Genomic DNA, 20284 nt, shown 5'->3' with positions numbered 1-20284 from the left:
TGTGTGTGTGTGTGTGTGTGTGTGTGTGTGTGTGTGTGTGTGTGTGTTTGGAGACTAAATGTTTTCTGCCCCAGGAAGCTTCTAAGCTTTGAAAGACCAGATAAAGAGGAAGCTAAGGAATTGGAAAGTCTTTAGGGGAGAGGGTTGTTGAGGCCATGGTGAAGTCGTCCCTGGATCACGGTCATAGCTCGCTGCTTCTGCTTCCATTTTCTCTTTGCCTCCGACAAAACACACACTTGCCACACGTAACAAGAATGTTACGGCTGAGAGAGAACATAGCTGAAAATAGACATTGCAGAGAATGTTGGTAATTCCAGCGCTCGGCAGTGGAAATAAAAGAATTGGCAGCTTGTTTACGCAGGAAGAATGATTGTCTGAAAACAAAAAACAGAAACCAACCAAACAGCAACAACGAAACACACCCAAACCAACAACAATGAAACAGGGCTGGTGACACGGCTCAGTGGGTTAGGGGCTTAGTGTGGAAGCTGACCAGCTGAGTGTGAGACTCCCAAAAGTTGTTCTCTGGTGTCCATGAGCCCTGGGACCTGCGTACTCACTCATGTACGCACAGACACCACACACACACATCACAGGCACATACATACATAAACACACAGACACCACACACATCATACACAGTTACCATGCACACACACATCATACACATACCATAAGTACATACACACGCATCATAAATACACAAATACACCATAAACATAAGGACACCACACACACACACACACACACACACACACACACACACACACTAATGATAAGGAAGAAAATTTTAACCACAGAACACTCACACATAAAAAGCATGGCCAGGCATGGGGGGAAAGGTAGCAGAAGAGGGAAACAGGCAGCCAAACCAACTGAGACTGCTCCGCACGGATCGTTAATCTGTAATGTAATGTAAACCTTACCTTACATTTCTCCCGGTATCTGTGGTCGTCTGTGAAACGACGACCTTCCTTCCTTCCTTCCTTCCTTCCTTCCTTCCTTCCTTCCTTCCTTCCTTCCTTCCTTCCTTTTCTTTAAGAAACTGTACAATATATTGTGGTTAAGAATTGTATCTTTAAAAGCAATTTTTCAGCTGGGCACCGTGGCACACACCTGTACTCCCAGTGCTCAGGAAGGCAGAGGCAAGAGATCTCTGTGAGTTCGAGGCCAGCCTGGTCTACAAAGCTCTGTGAATCCAGGTCAGTCAAGGCTACACGAGATACTCTGTCTCGCAAAACAAACACCCATTTTTTTAACCTTTATTTTATTTTACACGCCTAGGTATTTTTTGCCTGTACGTGTGTCAGAGCAATGCATGCGTGTAGTGCCTTCAGAGGCCAAAAGAGGGCATTGGCCCCCTTGGGGCTGGAGTTAGAGATGGTTGTGAGTTGCCACGTGGGTGCTAGGAATTGAACCAGGTCCTCTGAAGAGCAGCCAGTGCTCCTAATGGATGGACCATCTCTCCAGCTAACCCCTGCCCCCCACCCCCAAACTCTTCTCACCTCCCTGCCCAATACATTTTAAACACAAATACAAGAAAGATGGGCTCTTGATTTTTCAGGCAAACTGGCTAGAAAGTGAAGGAAAGTCACATTTTCCTATCAAGAGTAGATCAGGGCTCCATGAACTCTGTCAATTAAGCACAATGGATCAAGCTCCACTTTTCAGCATGTAGGGAAATTTGTAAATAATTTCATCTACTTGATCATACTTAAAATATTTCACAAATTCTGTTCTATTTAAAAATCCTTTTACGGTGTTCCTAAACTGTTCTCAGGTTGTATCAGTCCTTGGCTCTGTTCTAGTTCTCACATGCTTGTTTTGAGAACCACTGTCGTTTTTTAGGAAAAAAAAAAAAAAAAAGAGCTTTTTCTTTCTCAAAGCATTTTCATGTTCTAATACAGTAGGCTTTTTTTCTTCACTTACAGAGCTATTTTCCTTCTTCCTGATAGTTTGGGTTATCAGCCTTTAGTTATTTTATGGGCTGGTAATTTTACAAAAGCATGTTCTTGCCTATGACACAATTTTTAAAAACTATTTTAAAATATTTATTTATTATGATGGGAGTGTATGTGCGTGCTGTGGTGCCCGCGTGTGTGAAGTTCACATCCAGCTTTTTGGAGTTGGAACTCAGATGTGCAGGCTTACACTGAAAGCCTTTGCTTGCTGAGCATTCCCACCAATACTTACAACAGTTTTTTGGTGTGGAAATGGCCGATACAGTTAGCATTTTTCTTTATGTCATATAAAGTAAAAGGTCATGCATGGTATGCAGACCTCATCATATTTTTAAAGATTTATTTATTTATTATTTATACAGCATTCTGCCTGCATGTGTCCTGCACACCAGAAAAGGGAACCAGATCTCATCATAGATGGTTTTGAATCACCACGTGGTTGCTGGGAATTGAACTCAGGACCTTTGGAAGAACAGCCAGTGCTCTTAACCTCTGAGCCATCTCTCCAGCCCTCAAACTCATACTTAATAACTGATGCTCTTTGTTTTGTTTTGTTTTCTGTTTTTCCAGATGGGGTTTCTCTAGCCTTGGCTGGCCTGGAACTTGCTCTGTAGACCAGGCTGGCCTCAAACTCAGAGACCTGCCCGCCTCTGGCCCCTGAGAGCCGGGATCACAGGCGTGTGTCGCCACTGCCCCACTTGTTTTTTAATTTTAGAAATAACCTCGACATTTTTTCTCAATAGCTAGTATTTTATTCAGATAGCAGTCTCATTACACATTGCCCAAGAACAATCAAATAATAACGCTCAAATAAAATCAGATGTTAAAGATTGGTCTTCAAACATCATAGCCAACAATGCCTCGTTTGCCTATGAACTCTCCTGTATAAAACCACATCCACACCTCACTGGCCACCAAACCATTCTGTACAGCTTCCTTACCTGTAAGCTGATTGGAGCTACCAATTTTAGCACTTTGAATTATATTTTTTAAGCTCCGAACAGCTCTAGGGATTTCAGCGGGGGTAGGGGAACAAGATCAACCTAGACACACTGCCAGAATGTGGCCAGGCTTCGAGAAAGTCACAGCAGCCTTCCACAGCCCTGGTGCCTTCTCCACGAAGTTACGAACTAACTTGGCCATGGTCTAAGGTGGAAGGTTGTCTTCCCCTAACCTAGACATCTTAATAATAATTATTAGGTTTCGTATTACATAACCTTAAGATTTCAGATTGTTCAAATAGGTTTGTGATACCAGGTGGAATAAATATTTGGTCATCCAATCTTACCCTGTTTATACATTCTTAACAATCCCTAAAGTCTTATTGTATATATTGAGACATTAAACAAAACTAGCTAACTCTAATGCAACATTTTTTATTTTACATTTTTATTTAACATTTTTTATTCTACAACGTATATATTTAAGCAATCTTTATTCAAGAAGAGGTCTGTAACAGTACACATGGATATATAAATATATATTCAGATGTTCAGTATACTCATATGTGTTTATCTATAATTTTTTTGAGACATGGTTTCTCTGTGCAGCCCTGGCTGTCCTGGAACTCACTATATAGACCAGGCTGGCCTCAAACTCAGAAATCCTCCTGCCTCCACTTCCAAAATGCTGGGATTAAAGGTGTTCACCACCAATGCCCCCATAACACATGGATATTTTGTATGTCATACAACACAGTTGCTTTTTAATCACCCACACGTACATACATGTAACCCCGTACACATAGCCATGCATGTACACTCAGCCTGCACATACACACACAGTTTTAAAAACTTTCGTTAGAATACATTCATTGTAAATGATAATAGGTTTTCCAAAAAATATTCCATTATGTGTGTGTTTATGATACATATTGTGCAGATGCCACAAGAGGCCAGCAGCCGGTGCATCTCTTCAGGGTGAAGCTCGGCCCTTCCCGAGCCTCCTGTGGGTGCAGGATCTGGACTCTGGCCCTCTGGTGGAGCAATGCGTGCTCCTAAACTGCTGAGCCTGATCTGCAGCCCACAGCTGGTCGTAGTGTCACATTCTCCTACATACACACACCATGTGTCCTGATTGTGTTCACACACATTCCCGTGGGTAGCCTCCCTCCTCTCCCCTCCCTCTACATACCAGCAGAGAGAGCCAGGAGCCAGGAGACCATGTAGCCAAAATGGCTGAGTCATGTAGGGATCAGAGAAGCTGAGGAAAGGGAAATGAGTTCAGGGGCTGAAGAGGTTTAGTGTAGTGGGGGGAGGGGAGGACGGGGGGGCGGTGAGAAGTGCTGAGAGGAGCCAGGACTTTGGAACAGTTAGCCGTTTGTCCTGGCGTTCTTTGAGTCCTAACAGCTTTCACGGTTCCTTTTCCTCCCTGTAACCCAGGGAATTGAACTAGACTTGCTTGATGGGTAATTTACAGGCATGTGATCACCGTACCAGTAGCCACACCACTAAAGAAAATGCCCTCCCCTCCCCGGGGTGGAATGCTGATGGGCTGGATCTTGTTACAGGTCTTGTGCTGGTAACAGAGCTGCTGTTGGGTCCAAGAGTTCAGCAGCCGAGTGATGCCCAGAGACAGTGCCACAGGACCCACCCCTTTCCTTCTCTCTGACCTCACTTCCTGGCCTTCTGTGGCTTTGAGGGCAGTGGATGGAGATGTCCTGCATTAAGGCTGAGCAGACAACACCTACTCTCAATCCTTGAGGGGGTCATAATTGTTTTGAGACAGTCCTGTTACATAGCGAAGGCTGACTTTCCAATTCATGATCTCGCCTCAGCCTCGTCCCATGCTGAGGTTACAGGTGTGTAACCTGCACAGCCGGTGAAACCAAGCATGCTAAATGTGTGCCTTTGAAAGCATTATTTTTTAAAGTGTGTCTCAGTGTTGGGGGTATGACCGCTGGAGGTCAGAGGCATCAGATCCCTTTGGGGCTGGAATTGTAGATGGCTTTGAGCCACTCAGAGTAGGGGCTGGAACCAGAGTCAAGTCTTTCACAAGAGGAGCGGTTGTTCCTAACTGTTGAGCCATCTCTCCAGCCCCATTAAACAAAGCTTATTTACTTAGACTTTCACCCAAGTTGCCAGGTGTGATGATATGCACTTTCAATTGCGGGGCTTGGCCAGCTAAAGCAAAAGGTTATTTGAGTTAAGGTCAGCCGGTGTGAAAATATAGTAAATTCAAGGCCAGCCTGGGGTACAGACAAAAAAAAAAAAAAAAGAAAAATATCTAAAAAACCTATAACAAAACATTTTAAGGTAGGTAGTCATGGGCTGGAACTTTCTGTGTAGCTGAAGATGAGTTTGAACCCCTGACCCTCCTGTCTCCATCCTCTCAACTGCTGGAATAACAAACAGCTGACCTTATCCTGCTAAAGCTTGTGGTTTTAAGTTACAAGTGTTTATCTGCTTCTAATTCACTTTTGTTCCTTGTAAACAATATACAAACATAAGTATACAATACACACAAACATACAAAAACAGAAAACAAATATTGCACAGCTTTCATTTAAATTCATTTGTCAGTTCTCAAGCTGTATAATTGGCAGCAGGAGATGCAGCCACCGGCTGTGCAGCCTGAGGCAGTTTAAAAATGAAGTTACAAAAATTCAAGTGTTAAAAAAAAGGAGCTGGTTTGTTTACTTATGTTAAGTTTTTCCCACTTAGGTGGTTATGGTAGAACATGTCAAACCTCAGCACTTAGCAAACTGAGGCAGGAGAATTGTGACCTGAGTTAATCCCACAAGTCAAGAATGAGACCACAACCACAAGTTAAAGCCAAATTTTAAGTAAGCGTTAATTAAATACTGACCAGGCTAATGGATTCTCTCGCCAGGTCTGTCTCTGGGTTTCCAGAAAATGGCCACAAGCCATGCCTTGCAGAGGCTTAAAAAGGCAATCCTACAGGGCCTCGGTATTTCCCATCAGGTCCAACCAGGGGCAAGCCTCTATCCTGATGCCATGTACCTCCTGCGTACATCCAGTCAGGGCAAGCGCACGGGCAGATGTAGTTCCTGCCTATGATCCTCCCACCCACATGTGATCAAAAACATAAGGTGTTTGGTCAGACGAACTTGTTTAGGGTAGGGAGAACACGTGGCTGTTAGAGCCTCCAGCAGCCAGGAAGTCTCTGTCCTTGGGCAAGGGGCTTGCAGGTCAGAGGGGTTCTTGTTTCGTGGATCCCTTAGACGCAGTAATGAGAACTTAAAACGGAACTTTGGCTCCCGAACTTGGGCCACATCATGAATTTCCAGGCCAGCCAGGGCAGCAAACAAACCAACCAAGCCCTGTTTTCTTTATAAATGAGGTGGTAAGGACTTGTGGATATCATCATTCAGTTTACAGACGGGACAAGATTGTCGATAAACTCAAACTCAAGTGCCACATAGACTGAGCATGATGGCACACATAGTGGTTCCAGGACAGTCAAGGCTGCATAGTTAAACCCTGTTAAAAAAAAAAAAGCCACATACAGTTTGCGCGTGACTGTAACTGTCATTGCCTTTGTGATGCCTCTCAGAAAGCTGTGCACGCACTCTGCACGGCTGTCTCGGCTCTGTCAGTTGTTGAAATTCTCTTTTGAAAATTGATTACTTATTTATTTTATGGGTATGCATGTCATGTGCCTAGTGCCCGAAGAGGGCCCTGGGACTAGAGTTGCAGGCCTTTGTGAGCCATCCTTTGAGTGTGTCCTCTGGAAGAACAGCCAGCACTCCGAACCACTGAGCCACCTCTCCTGGCCTTGTTACTGAAATTCTTGACCCTCAATGAGCTCCTTATTCTAATGTCTCATTTCCCAACTCTCTGTCTCAACTCAGTTAAACTGATGCTACCTTTTTTCCTTTGCAAAACTCTGAGAGAGAAAGAGAGACACACAGAGAGAGACAGATAGAGAGAGAGAAAGAGAGAGGTGTAGACATGTCAGGTACGGTATCTGTCAGTTTCCTCATTCCCTTGAGTCAGGATCTCTCACTGAACCTGAAGTGAGGCTGACGACCAACAAGTGTCATCAACCCTCACCCCATCCTCACCCCCTGTTCCTTGGGTTTCCAGGTGTGCCTGACGACACGTGCCTCTATGTGTTCTGGGGATGTGGATTCTGATCCTCAGGTTTGCTCATCCGGGCTCTCACCGCTGAGCCATCTCACAGCCCCTGCTCAGAGTTTCTGAATGAGGAACTGAAAAGCCACACTGGTAAGATATAACTAGCTGATGAAGTCCTTTTAACCCAACTTCTTTTCTAATCAGAGGTAGTTCTATAATGAGCACAGAGGTCTATGTTCCCCTGATGTGGAAAAACCTCCCTTGAGTGCACTGTGTCCTCCCCTTCTCCCACTCCATGTAACCTTGGTTGGACTGGGAATCACCAGGTTGATCAGGCCAACTTTGAACCGTAGGATTCTGCTGGCCAGACGCTGGGATTAAAGGCATGCACCCCTGTGCCCAGCTCTCCTTCCCGTTCTGCCACAGGGTTTAGTCATTGTAGCCATTTACTCTGGGTTTTAAAACACTTTTTATTGCATCAAAATTTAGACACAGCCAGTCGCTAATTATTTATATATATGTATATATGTGCATACACACGCACACACACACACACACACACGCACACACACACACACACACACACACACACACACACACCTTTTCTTTCATTGCCCAAAGTATATGATTTAATGGACTTTGTAAAAAAAGAAGAATATCAAATGCTACCCATTAGGGCAGCTTTGAAGCCAAGTTATCAGTTAACTGACCTCACTTTCTAAGTATTTAAAGTTGAGACAGGATAATTATCAAACGGGAATCCAGCTGCAGCATCACATGAGTTTCCCCTCGCCTTCTCCCTGCGTGGCTGTTCTGTGTCTGCAGGGCCTCCCCTTCTACACAGAAGCAGTGTTCTGTGCTCACTGATGGGGACATGCTCTGGCTGGGCTTAGGTACAACTTTTGAAGTTTTATCCCAGGACTGATCCCTCTACTTCTCAAGTCTTCCTGCATATTCACTTCATGAACATGTGTGTGCTCCAGACACTGCTGATCACTCCTTACGTAGGTCTTACTGGAGGAGCCAATGGAGTAGCTTCCGACCCAAGAATCAGGTCTGTTATTTTGATGCTTTCCTGTGAGACCAATGCACACCCTGTGGAGCCCCCTGACATACTCAGTCTGTTGAGTGGAGGGAATGAGTGCCTCTTCATCATCTTTATAACCTGGTGCACATGGACAGTCCATATGAAAAGGGGTGAGAAAAAAAGAGTAAAATAAAGGGGTGGGGTGGTGAGGTTGCAATGGAGGAGAAAGGGCCCGTGGTGGGACCTGAACCAGCGGGAGGAACTCCGGTGTCATCTCTGGGCACCAGGCTGCATGCCCAAGCTGTCAATGTGAATGAAGTAAGGACCTTGCTTTAAAGAAGGTAGTTTATGCTGAGTCACACAAGGGCGACCATGGCCCAGAAATTAGAATTCAAGTTGCCCTGAATGACTTGTTCCACCTGGAGAGATTACACAAATGTTTCTTGTCACGGAACAAAAGAAAGTCATCATTCATCACCCTTGCCAACCATTGCATTCAATGCCGGAATTCTGGTGGGAGGAAAAGGTAGGAGGGTTACAGCAAAGCAAGGAGCCTTTCTACAGGCTCAGATTCTTCCTCTCCGCTTTAGTGGTGGTATGGGCTGGAGGTCTGCTAAAGTTAGTGGCATGGTCCAAGAAAACAGCCCATCGGTTATGACACTGTTCGGGCAGATGAAAAAGCTGAAGGGCCTACGGCAATTAGCCAAGATAATGTTGGTACCTGACCTGTAACGTCCCATCTCTCCACAACTGCCATGTTCTCATAAGCCAAGGTCCAGTTGTCTGCAAGCTCTCAAATATAGATGTAGCTTCTTTCGTTAACAAGAAACTTAAAAAATTCTACCCATGTGTTTGTTTTGTGCGTGGGAGGTGCATGCACGACATAACGAGTGTGCAGAGGTCAGAGGACAAGCTGTGGGGAAGTAGGTTCTCTCCTTTTACTTTGTGGGTCTTCGGAATCCCGTCCCACTCCTCTGGCTTAGCAGCAAGCATGGTCACCCATAGGGTCTCCTTGCCTTCCCTTTAAAATTTTAAACAATTACCATCATCGTGCATTGCTCTGTGTGCCACGCTGGCCATGTGGAGGCCAGAGGACAGCCATTGGAGCTGGGGCTCTCCTTCCATTTTGTCTGTGTTCTCACATGTTGAACTCAGGTCAACCAGGCTTGTACAGCAAAGTGCCTTCACCCACTGAGCCACTCACTCGTGCCAGACACAGCTTCTCCAGAGAGCTTTAGCTCACTGTGCTAACAGGTCAGAATAAAATCGGTCTAAACCGACAATGTGAGAGTAAAGTGGTAGCTTCCAAAAAGGGGGAAGGGCAAGGAATTAGAACACTAATACCCTTTGCTGGCAAAGTAGGTGGTCAGTGGCTTTCTGAAGGGACTAGAACAGTGCTGAGTCCTCACTTGTGGACTGAGGATATTTGTGTTTTGAAGAATTGAGAAATTAAGAAAAGTGTTATCAATAAGGAGCATGAGGGGCGAGATAGCAGGTACATTCCTGTCTGTCATAGTAGTAAGTTAAAAGTGAATGTCCTCAATTCTCACTCAGAAAGGCAAACAGGATGGACATTGGAAGAAGGAGAAAACAGGAAACAGGACAGGAGCCTACCACAGGACAGGACTCTACCCAGCAGGGTATCAAAGCAGATACTGAGACTCATAAACAAACTTTGGGCAGAGTGCAGGGAATCTTAAAAAACAAGGAGCAGATAGAAAGTCCTGGAGAGGACAGGAGCACCATAAGGAGAGCAACAGAACCAAAATATCCGGGGACCCAGGGGTCTTTTCTGAGACTGATACTCCAACCAAGGATGATTCATGGAGATAACCTAGAACCTCTGCTCAGATGTAACCTGTGGCAGTTCAGTCTCCAAGTGGGTTTCCTAGTAATGGGAACAGGGACTGTCTCGGACATGAGCTCAGTGGCTGGCTCTTTGACCGCCTCCCGCTGATGGCGGAGAGTCATTATGAGCATGCTTATATCAGTGTACAGGGGTATATATTCTACTATAAATACCCACAAGTACATTTTTAAGTGTGTCTGAGGTATGAGTTAGAGAAAACTGGTGGAGCAGAGAGTAGCTCAGTTCACATGAAAAGAAAACACATTGAAAGCCAGGCGAGGTGGCACAGGCCTGGAATCCCAGCACTCTGGGAGGAAGAGGAAGGTGGATCTCTGTGAGTTCCAGGCCAGCCTGGTCTACAAAGTTAGTCCAGTGCAGCCAAGGCTACGCAGAGAAATCCTGCCTTAAAAAAAAAAAAAATCAAACAACAACAACAACAACAAAAAGAAAACATACTGAGGACTGGTGAGATGGCTCAGTCTGTACAAGTACTTTTCATGCAAGCCTGAGAACCTAGGTTTGAGCCTGGATCCTGTAAAAGGTGGAAGGAGGGAACCAGTTCCACAAAATTCTCCATGTACTCATGTATATGTGTATATGTGTGTGTACATATATAGATAGGTAGATATATGCATAGCTACATACACATCATACCGTGTCAACCCACCCACATCTAAACACACACATCCCACATATAATTACACACATACTCACACATACACCATAACACCTGTACACACCCACACAGACACACACGCCACACATACCCTTTTGCACACACATCTACACACATAATAAATAAAAGTCAATAATAAAACACATTGAGTTCATACACAATACTAATTGACTTAAAAGAGAGAGAAAATGAAACTGATGTTTAGGAGGATCTGCATGTCATTATAAGTGTGGGGAAATTTTGTCGAGTTCTTTTCTTAATCATCTGAAGTTGTGAAATAAAATATTAGTTCTTCTCTTTTTGCATTGAGCATTTTACCATATTTGAAAAACAGAATAGCCTGGTGCAGTGGCACAGGCCTGTAATCCCAGCACTCAGGAGGCAGAAGCAGGTGGAGCTCTGTGAGTTCGCAGCCAGCCTGATCTACAAAGTGAGTCCAGGATAGCCAAGGCTGCACAGAGAAACCCTGTCATGAACTAAAAACAAAACAAAACAAAACAAAACAAACAAACAAAAACAAAAGAAAGAAAGAAAAACAGAATAATTTAATTATTCAAAGAAAGGTTCAGAACGGAGAATGGACTGCTCATAGCAGGGGACCAAGCAATTATAAGAGAGTACCACAGCCATCTGGCCAGTCAGTGCTCTTCCCAGCTTTGGTCAGAGGGCTAAAAGTTGACCCAGTGACCCACAGCTGGTCAGAATGCTGGGAGAGGTAACTGTCGAGTGAACACTGAAGCAGACATCCAGTTCACACTCTCCAAAACTCAGAGAGCACTAAAGAGACGGGAACAGAAAAAATGCAAGAGTAGGGGCAAGCCAGCAGAGTTTCTCTGAGTTCCATTGTCTGGGCCATGGCTCTCCCTGCCTTCCTGAGGGGATGGGGAAGGGAGCAGGAGGGAATAAGTGAGGTGAGGGGAGAGGAGGAGGGCTGGGAAAGAGAACAGAAATGGGGGTGTGCATCTCTGGGATGAGACCTGGGCTGGGGGCTCCCGGGAGTCTCTGGGGGTGATCCTAGCTGAGACTCCGAGCAGCAGGGGAAACACAGCCTGAAGTGCCATCTCCTGTAGCAGAACTTCTGGTGGAGGGAGGGGACACCAACTCAGCCACACAACCTCTGACACAAAATTTGTCCTGCCTACAAGATGCGAAGAGATAAAGGTAGAGGAGAGGGGAAGTGGGGAGCGAGGGGAGGACTGGGAGGAGGGGGGCCTCAATCAGGATGTAAAGTGAATATATAAATAAATTATTGGGGGAAAAAAGAGTCCCCGGAAGGGGAGGAGTGCTGTGAACCGCTGTCTGCAGGCCACGCCATGGCCCTTGTATCCATGGGCTCACAGCAGCTGTGGCTGCCTGCACAAGATGGGGCCCAGCAACATTTCATCAAGGGTAAAGAAGGGGTTCGCCACCTCCAGCGTTCCTGGTGGAGCCATTGGCAGTGAATGGCGTGGGGAGAGGGAGTCGTTTTCTTCAGTGGTGGTCTGTGTTCCCGTGTTCCTGCAAATAACCCTCCCTGCACTGATTAAAACCGGAGGGTTTGAGCTGGAGAGGTGCTCAGTGCCTTTGCAGAGGACCCTGGTTCACTTCCCACAGATGTGGTGGCCCACACGTTTGTAACTCCAGCCCCAGGGGATCTGACTTCCCTTTCTGGCCTCCTCAGGCCCCAGAGACACCTGATATACACAAGACACACCTGTAAGCAAGATAGCCATAAACATAAAATAAATCTTAAACAACCAACTCAGCAGGTCAGATGAAAACAAAACAACATGAAAACAGAGAGGAGGAGGGCTTGTTGGTAAAGGAAGGGGCTGAGCAGGAGTGGGGAGAGCTGAGGGAGGGTCAATTCATTGTGTATATGAATGAAGTCATCTAAGGATAGTAAATAAAATCATTTTTAATAACTTGCTTCTCGGCCTCTTGGCTAAAATCAAAGGAAAGCCACCTTACAGCCAATTTAAAACGTACAGTTATGAGAAAACCGTGTTTGAAACACTATCTAGCCACATAAGGACTAAAGGACCAGATGCCCTGCTCCTGAGTGACCTGGTGCTATCTGACCCAGCTTGAGACAGTCGTGGTGGCTGAGACGTTCAGGCCCTGCCCGAAGGCACCGGTGGCGGTGGCGAGAGGCAGGCGGAGGCGGGCTGTCGCTGCCGGTCTGGAGCTCTTCCGCAGAGACACTGACACTTCCTGACAAAGGCAGGCTTGACATTTCTGCGTCAGCAGATAATGTTTTTTATTGATTGTGTTGAGCATATTTCTTCAGGCTGCCCCTTTTTGTTGGCTAATAGTACAAGCTAATTTGATAGCTGTTAGTGTAGGTCCTATACTCTCTTTTTCAGCTTGTTTTGATGTGTAAATAAACTTGTTGAAAACATGCACTTCAGGGCTGAGGATGTAGTTGGATGATGGTACATTTCCCCAGTAGTGGATTTTCAACACCACAAAACCAAGACCAAACATGTACCTCACTTGCTAGGCAAGTGAGAGGCACTGGAACCATTTACGTGTGCGTGTGTGTGTGTGTGTGTGTGTGTGTGTGTGTGTGTGCGCGTGTATGTGTGTGTGCATATATATTGGGCAGTCTTACGTAGCCCAAGCTAGCTTCAAAACCACTATGTAACATAGTTTTGGGATCACTGGTGTGTGTCACCGCATCTGGGATCAGATTCAGAGCGCTGTGCATGCTAGGCAAGCATTTTACAAAATGAGCTACAGCCTCAGTCCAAGAAACCATTAAATTATTATCGTTCCTATTTCACAGGTAAAGAATATGAGCTTAGAGAGGCAAGAGCCCCGCGCGTAGTTAAGTGGTAGAGCGTTTGCCTGTCATATTAAGACCCTGTGTTTGATCCCCAGCACCACAAAACCCACAAAGGGAGCTGGCGAGACAGATCAGTGGTTAAATGTTCTTGCTCCCCGACAGGCGGCAGCCACGGTGTGCAGCCAGAGTGACACTATCCTGAAGCCCCACTTTCTCAAGGACCGGAAGCTCTGCGTGGACACTTGGTTTAACCAGCTGGCACACAGGACGCAAGGCCTGCCAGGGGAAAGCGCGCCACGTCGCCCCTCTCCCCACATCTGGCCCCCTCAGGTCTGTAGAGAGGTGCCCTACAGTGAGATACCACGCCAAGGTCCAAGCTGGCAGGGGCCTCAGCCTGGAAAAACTCAGGCTGGCTGCTCTCCGTAGGAAGGTGGCCGCACCCGCACCCGCGTCTCTGTAGACCCAAGGAGATGAAACAAACACACGCAGTCACTACAGGCCAGTGTGCAGCGCCTGAAGGAATCAGCTTCAAGCTCATAGTGCCCCTCCCGCTGCTCCCCTTCCTGCTCCCAGGCCTTCTGCGCCAAGAAGGGGGCAGTTCTGCTGAAGAACTTAAGTCGGCCACCCCGCTAGCAGGTCCTATGATGCCCGTCAGGGAAGTCCGCAAATGGAGAAGACCAAGAGCCGTCAGAGACAGAGAGAACTCCAAGGCCTTTGCAAGTTTTCGAGCCTGGCTCTTCGGCGTCCGAGTGAAAAGGGCGCAGGGGGCTGGGAAGCCGCAGAGCAAGATGTTGAAAGGGAAAAGTAACGCACTGCTGGAGGGCTGCTGCGAATTTCCGGTAAAGCAAGGCCCAAAAGCAAACAACAACAGAAGCCCAAAACTTTCCTTTCACAAGGCCGAGTTCAGGCCCTAGCACACACGGCTAACAACCTCTGTAACTCCATCTCCAGGGGGTGGTGTCACCCGCGCCTGCACTTCTGCATACACACCCTCACACGTACACGCTTGCACGCAAGCACACGCATGCACACGCACATAAAGTAAATTTTTTTTTAACACTAAAAAGCTACAGTTTTTCCAAGGTCAAATCTCTTATGATGTTCCCTGTAGCTTAGATTTTTATTAATATAGAGTAAGGGATTGTGTCTTATATGCAAAAAGTAAGCTGCTTATCTACACCTAATACAAATTTATAATTCCAGCCTCAGAGATTGTCTGAGTGTGATGTTAAATGTTGGACTCTGTTGTTAAGATATTTTATCAAATTAATTGGATAATAATAAGCCTCTCTCTCTCTCTCTCTCTCTCTCTCTCTTTTTGAGACAGAATCTCACTATGTTTTCTTGGCTTGACTGAAACTAGGTATGTAGACCAGGTGGTCTAGAACTCCCAGAGATCCATCTCCTTCCTGAGTGCTGGGCTTAAAGATGTGAGCCATCCAACCTGACAAAACTTTCTAAAAACCTGGCTACATGAAGAACACGTGGTTGCCATATGCAGGGAACACTATCTGGCTCTAGAAAATGATGATGGATTTGTGACAGGTACAAAATGGGAGATCAATCTGTTAAGTGAAATAAGCCAGACACAGAAAGAAAAGTCCCACACGACCTAGCTCATTGTGCTGGTTTGAATCAGAATGGTCTCCATGGGTTTCCATGTTTGCATTCACCATCCCCAGTGGCACTGTTTGGAAGGAATTCAAAAGTGTGGCATTGGAGACGGTGTGTCACTGCGGTTGGGCTTTGAGGCAATGGCTATTTCCAGTTAGCTTTCTCTGCCTCCTGTTTGCGGATAAGGATTCACGTTTTCAGCTACTGCTCCAGTGGCATGTGTGCTAGCTTCTAAGACAGTCGCTGGATTTTTGAGGCAGCATAAAGAGACAGAAGGCAGAAAGAGACCATAGTGTGAACTTAGCAGATGAGATCGTGTTGATTAGCTCATAGTAAAGGTCAGCCCCTCTCCTATGGGAAATGAAGGGATCCACTGGGGAAAAAGCCGGCTGGGACCGTCAACAGGGGTGTCGAGGGGCTTAGGAATGGAGAAGTTGTTGCAGCTGTAGGGGCTACATGTCTTTCCTCCAATTTCTCATGAAATTGTTTGCCCAAGGCAGGGCGAGACTATCTTGCCTCAATAGACAATTCCTTCCTCAATTCCTTCCTGGCACTCTATCAATAGTTATGGACTCTGACCCTCTAGACCACACACCCAAACAAAACACTTTCTTTTATAAGTTTCCTTGGTTATGGTGTCTTATCACAGTAATTGATAAATAACTAAGGCACTAGTACAGGGAATTTTAAACTGATCTCATAGAAGTTGGCCAGAACGGTGGTTACCAGAGGTGGGGCAGAGGAGGGGGCAAAAGAGCTAGGGAAAGGTCTAATACGTATGAGGTTATGATGCTGTCTTATGGGTACAGGAATAGGTTTGTTTTCTCCACTAATTAAAGAATTAAAGGGCAGAAAAAGTTAGAAAGTCAAGCAAAGCCAAAGTCTTTTCAAAGAGAACAGTTTTATAGATTTTAAAAGAAGAGCCTGGGGCTGGAGAGATGGCTCAGAGGTTAAGAAAACTGGCTGTTCTTCCAAAGGTCCTGAGTTCAGTTCCCAGCAACCACATGGTGGCTCACAACCACCTATAATGAGATCTGCTGCCCTGTTCTGGCCTGTAGGCACACATGCAGGGAGAATACTGTATAAATAATAAATAAATACACCTTTAAAAGAAAAAGAACAGGCCCAGGACAGCAAGCTTTAAATCTCAGTAGCTTCCTGGAAGAGAAAGGAAAGGGAAGGAAAAGCCGTGTCATGGGTTAGGCCAGCATGGTGGGCACAAGGTGGGGGAAGAGAGAGTTAGAAGAATAAAGCCCAAAGTGTTTCGGACAGTGTGCTCAGGAAAGAAAAGAGACAGCTTTTCACAGTGATTCAGAAAAATGGGCTGGTTTATGAAGCAGCGTAGCTGCCCTCAGTGAGACTCCTCTGGATGGAATTTGGGAGGGAATTCTGGGAGGCAAAAAGCCAAAAACAAAAACAAACCAACTCATTGAAGAGACAATTATTCCACCTATTCCTTTAGAATGGCTTAAGGCAGTGGTTCTCAATCTTCCTAATGCTGCGACCCTTTAACAAATTCCTCACGTTGTGGTGACCCCCGTCCACAAAATTATTTTGTTGCTACCTCATAACTATAATTTTGCTACTGTTATGAATCATAATGTAAACACCTGATATGGAGGATATCTGAGATGTGGTCCTCAAGGGGGTGGGGACCCACAAGTTGAGAACTACTGGGTTAAGGGGAGCCTGTCTCCCTAGGAGTGGTTCCTGGCCAGGTGATTGGCCTGCCCAGTTCTGTTAACTTGTATTGGATAGCTTGGAATGTTAGGACTACACTCAGGCTATGAAATGGAGAGAGTTCATTCTCTTGACCAGAAGGAACTTGTTTCCTTCAATGCGTCCTTACTGTTGCAGTGTCACTTACAGGCAGATGACAATAAGAAGTTTCCCAAGGCTGTAATACAGGACACAGACAATGATAATGCGCTGTGCTTCTCGACGGCTACAGGAAACAGTTGTGGCAACTTTTGCTATAAAGGAATAATAAATGGATGGTGCGGTGGCGTCCGCTTTTAATCCCAGCCTCCACAATGCAGAGACAAGTGGACCTCTGTGACTTGCAGGCCACAGCTCGCAGTTGTAGGACAGCCAGGGCTACAGAGTGAGAAATAATAGCTGTCTAAGAAGAAGAAAAAATAGTAAATGTTTGGGGACAGATGGTTAACATGGCTTAAATAGTATACAATGTATTATGTATTGGAGTGTTTGACTTCTTTAATATGTACAATTCTGTTTTTATATATTGAAAGATAAATTTAATGTATTTAAAACTTACTAGGAAGACCAGCTGTAGTTGTGCCTGAAGGCCTCTGGCCAGCTCGAGTATGGTGAGCGTGGCTCTGGCAGGCCTTGCCTTTCCTTTTTTCTTCTCCCTTGTTCACCACAGATTACATCCCTAAAGCTAGCCACCAAGCTCTACTCCCTTATTTGAACACTTTCTTATGCCACGCTCATCCTGAGGCTTGCTACCAAGGTTCAGTCCCACAGTGTTGAAGTCCAGCAATCGAAGCCACCTTTGGCTCACCTAAGTAACTGCCTAATCAAACTTCACCACCACAGCCTAGCTCATGCTAACACAGACCTCCCCCCCTTTTTTTTCTCTTAAAAATTACACCTGCAGTCATTGGCTGCTGTTTTTCTGCCTGAGTCAGAGAGCAGCCACTTTTACCTTTCTTCCTTGCTTAATAAAGGATATCTCTGTGAAAATGGGTGTTTGGGTATGGTTTGTGTCTAATCCAGGGTCCAGGAGGGAGCCCCAGAACTGTGTGTGTGTGTTCCCTTCAGTGCGTATCTTTAACCCCAGCACTTAGGAGGCAGAGGCAGGTAGATCTCTCTGTGGGTTTGAGGCCAGCCTGGCCTGCATAGTGAGTTCCAGGACAGCCAGAACTCCATAGAGAGAGCCTATCTCAAATAACAACAAACAAACAAGCAAACCAGGCCGTGGTGGCACACACCTTTAATCTCAGCAGCACTCAGGAGTCAGAGGCAGGCAGACCTCTGTGAGTTCAAAGCCAGCCTGGTCTACAGAGGGAGTTCTAGGACAGCCAGAGCTCCACAGAGAGTGGAGTTGCCCCCCACGCCCCCCAAAACCAACCCCTCCAAAAACAATGATAACAATATGTAAAAGCACTTTAAGTGGCTGCTTTATGAAATACAAAAAATAAAAATGAAACTGAAACATGGCAGAAAGTTTTGTTGTAGTAGGGAAAATGTGTAATGGTGAAACAAAATGCAGATTATTAATGGAGAGTACTAATGTAAAGAAAAAGAAAATGTTGGTTATAGGAAACATTAATAAGAAATAGAGCAAGCTAGGTGTGGTGGGCTGTGGTACAAACCTGAAATCCCAATACTTGCAGGGTGTGATATGAGGAGTTCAAGGCCAGCCTGGGCAACATAGTAAGATCCAGAGTCCACCCACCCGAACAACCAAATTCCTAAAACTAGGCTGACAAAACTTAGCTCTCGGGGTAAAGGCACTAGTTTCCTGATCACTTGAGGTTGAGTTCCTGAACCCATGTAAGGAAGGAACTGCCTCTGCAAGGTTGTTCCAGTCCTTCACACACTGTGACACATCCGCCCCTCTCCCTCTAGTCACACACAAATACACACCAAATAACTTTAAAAAAAGCAAAAAAGAAAAAAAAATCAGAAGTACAATAAAATTACTGTAAAATGTGAAATGATAGGGGTCTTTAAATCTTATAATTGTTATTTTTCTAATAACAACTTCTTTGTTTGCTTGTTTGTTTTTCTGAGACAGGGCTTCTTTGTGTATTCCCTGGCTGTCCTGGGAACACAGGCTGGCCTCAAACTCACAGAGATCCAACTGCCTCTGCTTCCTGAGTGCTGGGATTAAAAGCACGCACCACCCCTGCTCAGCCAGTAGCAGCTCCTTTTCAGAGACCAGTGAGATGGCTCAGCTGGGTACCTAGCACCAAACCTGATAGACAGAGTTCAATCTCCTGAATCCACATAGTATAAGGAGAAAGCCAACACACACTGTTTCCCCTCCTTATTATTAAAATATGATAAGCTTGTTTGTCAATCACAAATAAACCCCCAGTCAATGAACAGCAGAATAAATGTCCAATCTGTAGGGATTCAAACAGTGCAGGTTTGTTTTCCTTTTAGATCAGATGTGGAAAGGATAAAGGGAATTTAAAATGAAGAATATTTACACTTAAAACATGGAAAATTTATACACTGTTTGCTAAATGTCTTGGCAATAACCTGAGTGTTATTTTGTCTTAAAGGTGCATGCCAGACTGTTCCGATGGGGAGAGAGAGAAAATGTTAGGGTAGACCCTTGTGCAGGAACGTAGAATACTTCCTGGGTCCTTTCTCACTATTATTAAGTGACTTTGAGGGTTCACAGTGGGACTGTATCTTTTTCTTGGAATGGAAGAACCTGGGAATAAAGCTGAACACCTGCTCTATTTACATGGCACAAACTGTTGCCTTGCTGCTTCCAAGGGTCGGTGGCAGCTCAGAAAAGGCTCTTTGCTCAGCATTATAAAATCCCAGGAGAAAGACAGTGTATAAACATAACATTTGCTCATTTCCCTTAAGCAGGTATAGTACTAATATTTATGGAAGCTTGCAAAGAGCCACTTGATGGAGGAGCCTGAATCGGTTCAAATGTGTGTTGCTGGGAAACTATGTCCAGAGGGCAAATAACTGCATTGATTTCCAGGCTATGGTGACACTTAAGTGCGTGTGTGAACAGGTGCAGCACACACAAACAGCAGTCAGCCTTTTGTTTCCTAAAAACATCATGCACGGAAGGCTCTCTGCGAATCTGTACTCAAGCTGATAGGAGACCTGTCTTTGCAATGGGCACCCTAACAGTCCTGCTCAGGCACACTTACCAGAGCCTCAGTTTTGTGTACACTCATTCTTATTTTCTTAATAACTTTTCTTCCGGTGGGAATACTGCAGTGCAGAGAGATGACAGATTTCTCTAAGGCCACAGTGGAGGACGGCTTGAGGTTCCTGTCTGCAGGGCTTCAGTCTGAAGCCTTTGCCTCAGGCTTGGGCAAGCAGCTGAGCTACATCCTCATCCAGAAGAGATTTCAAAATAAAACAGAACATGAAAAAATTCTCTTTGGGGCAGAAAGATGTTGATCATGGCTTTAAATTCCATTTGTGGGACTCAGATGTATGTTTGCCAGGAAAACTGTTTTCTGACGTTTACCTGATACAGTTTATAGGAAATATTTATGGTCCTAAGTTAGATTTCAAATATGTGGAGGGCACACTTCCAGTTGTTTGTTTGCTTTGGAGTTTTGTTTGTCTTGTTTTTTTTTGGGGGGAGGGGGTTGAGACAGGGTTGCTTTGTAGCCCTG

The 20284-nt window shown here is 45.4% G+C and overlaps 2 pseudogenes; one reads left to right on the top strand and one right to left on the bottom strand.

The window, feature by feature from the left end:
* Nucleotides 1-2798: 2798 nt before the first annotated feature.
* On the bottom strand, nucleotides 2799-3104 carry LOC129678615 (ATP synthase subunit g, mitochondrial-like; annotated as a pseudogene).
* A 3770-nt stretch (nucleotides 3105-6874) lies between these two features.
* On the top strand, nucleotides 6875-14127 carry LOC129678614 (60S ribosomal protein L13-like; annotated as a pseudogene).
* Nucleotides 14128-20284: the final 6157 nt, after the last annotated feature.

The sequence above is a fragment of the Psammomys obesus genome, unplaced genomic scaffold, assembly GCF_907164565.1.
Source record: "Psammomys obesus unplaced genomic scaffold, mPsaObe1.curated_primary_1811, whole genome shotgun sequence".
NCBI lineage: Eukaryota > Metazoa > Chordata > Mammalia > Rodentia > Muridae > Psammomys > Psammomys obesus.
Note: the sequence above shows the minus strand (reverse complement) of the source record. Positions and strands in the feature narration are given on the sequence as shown.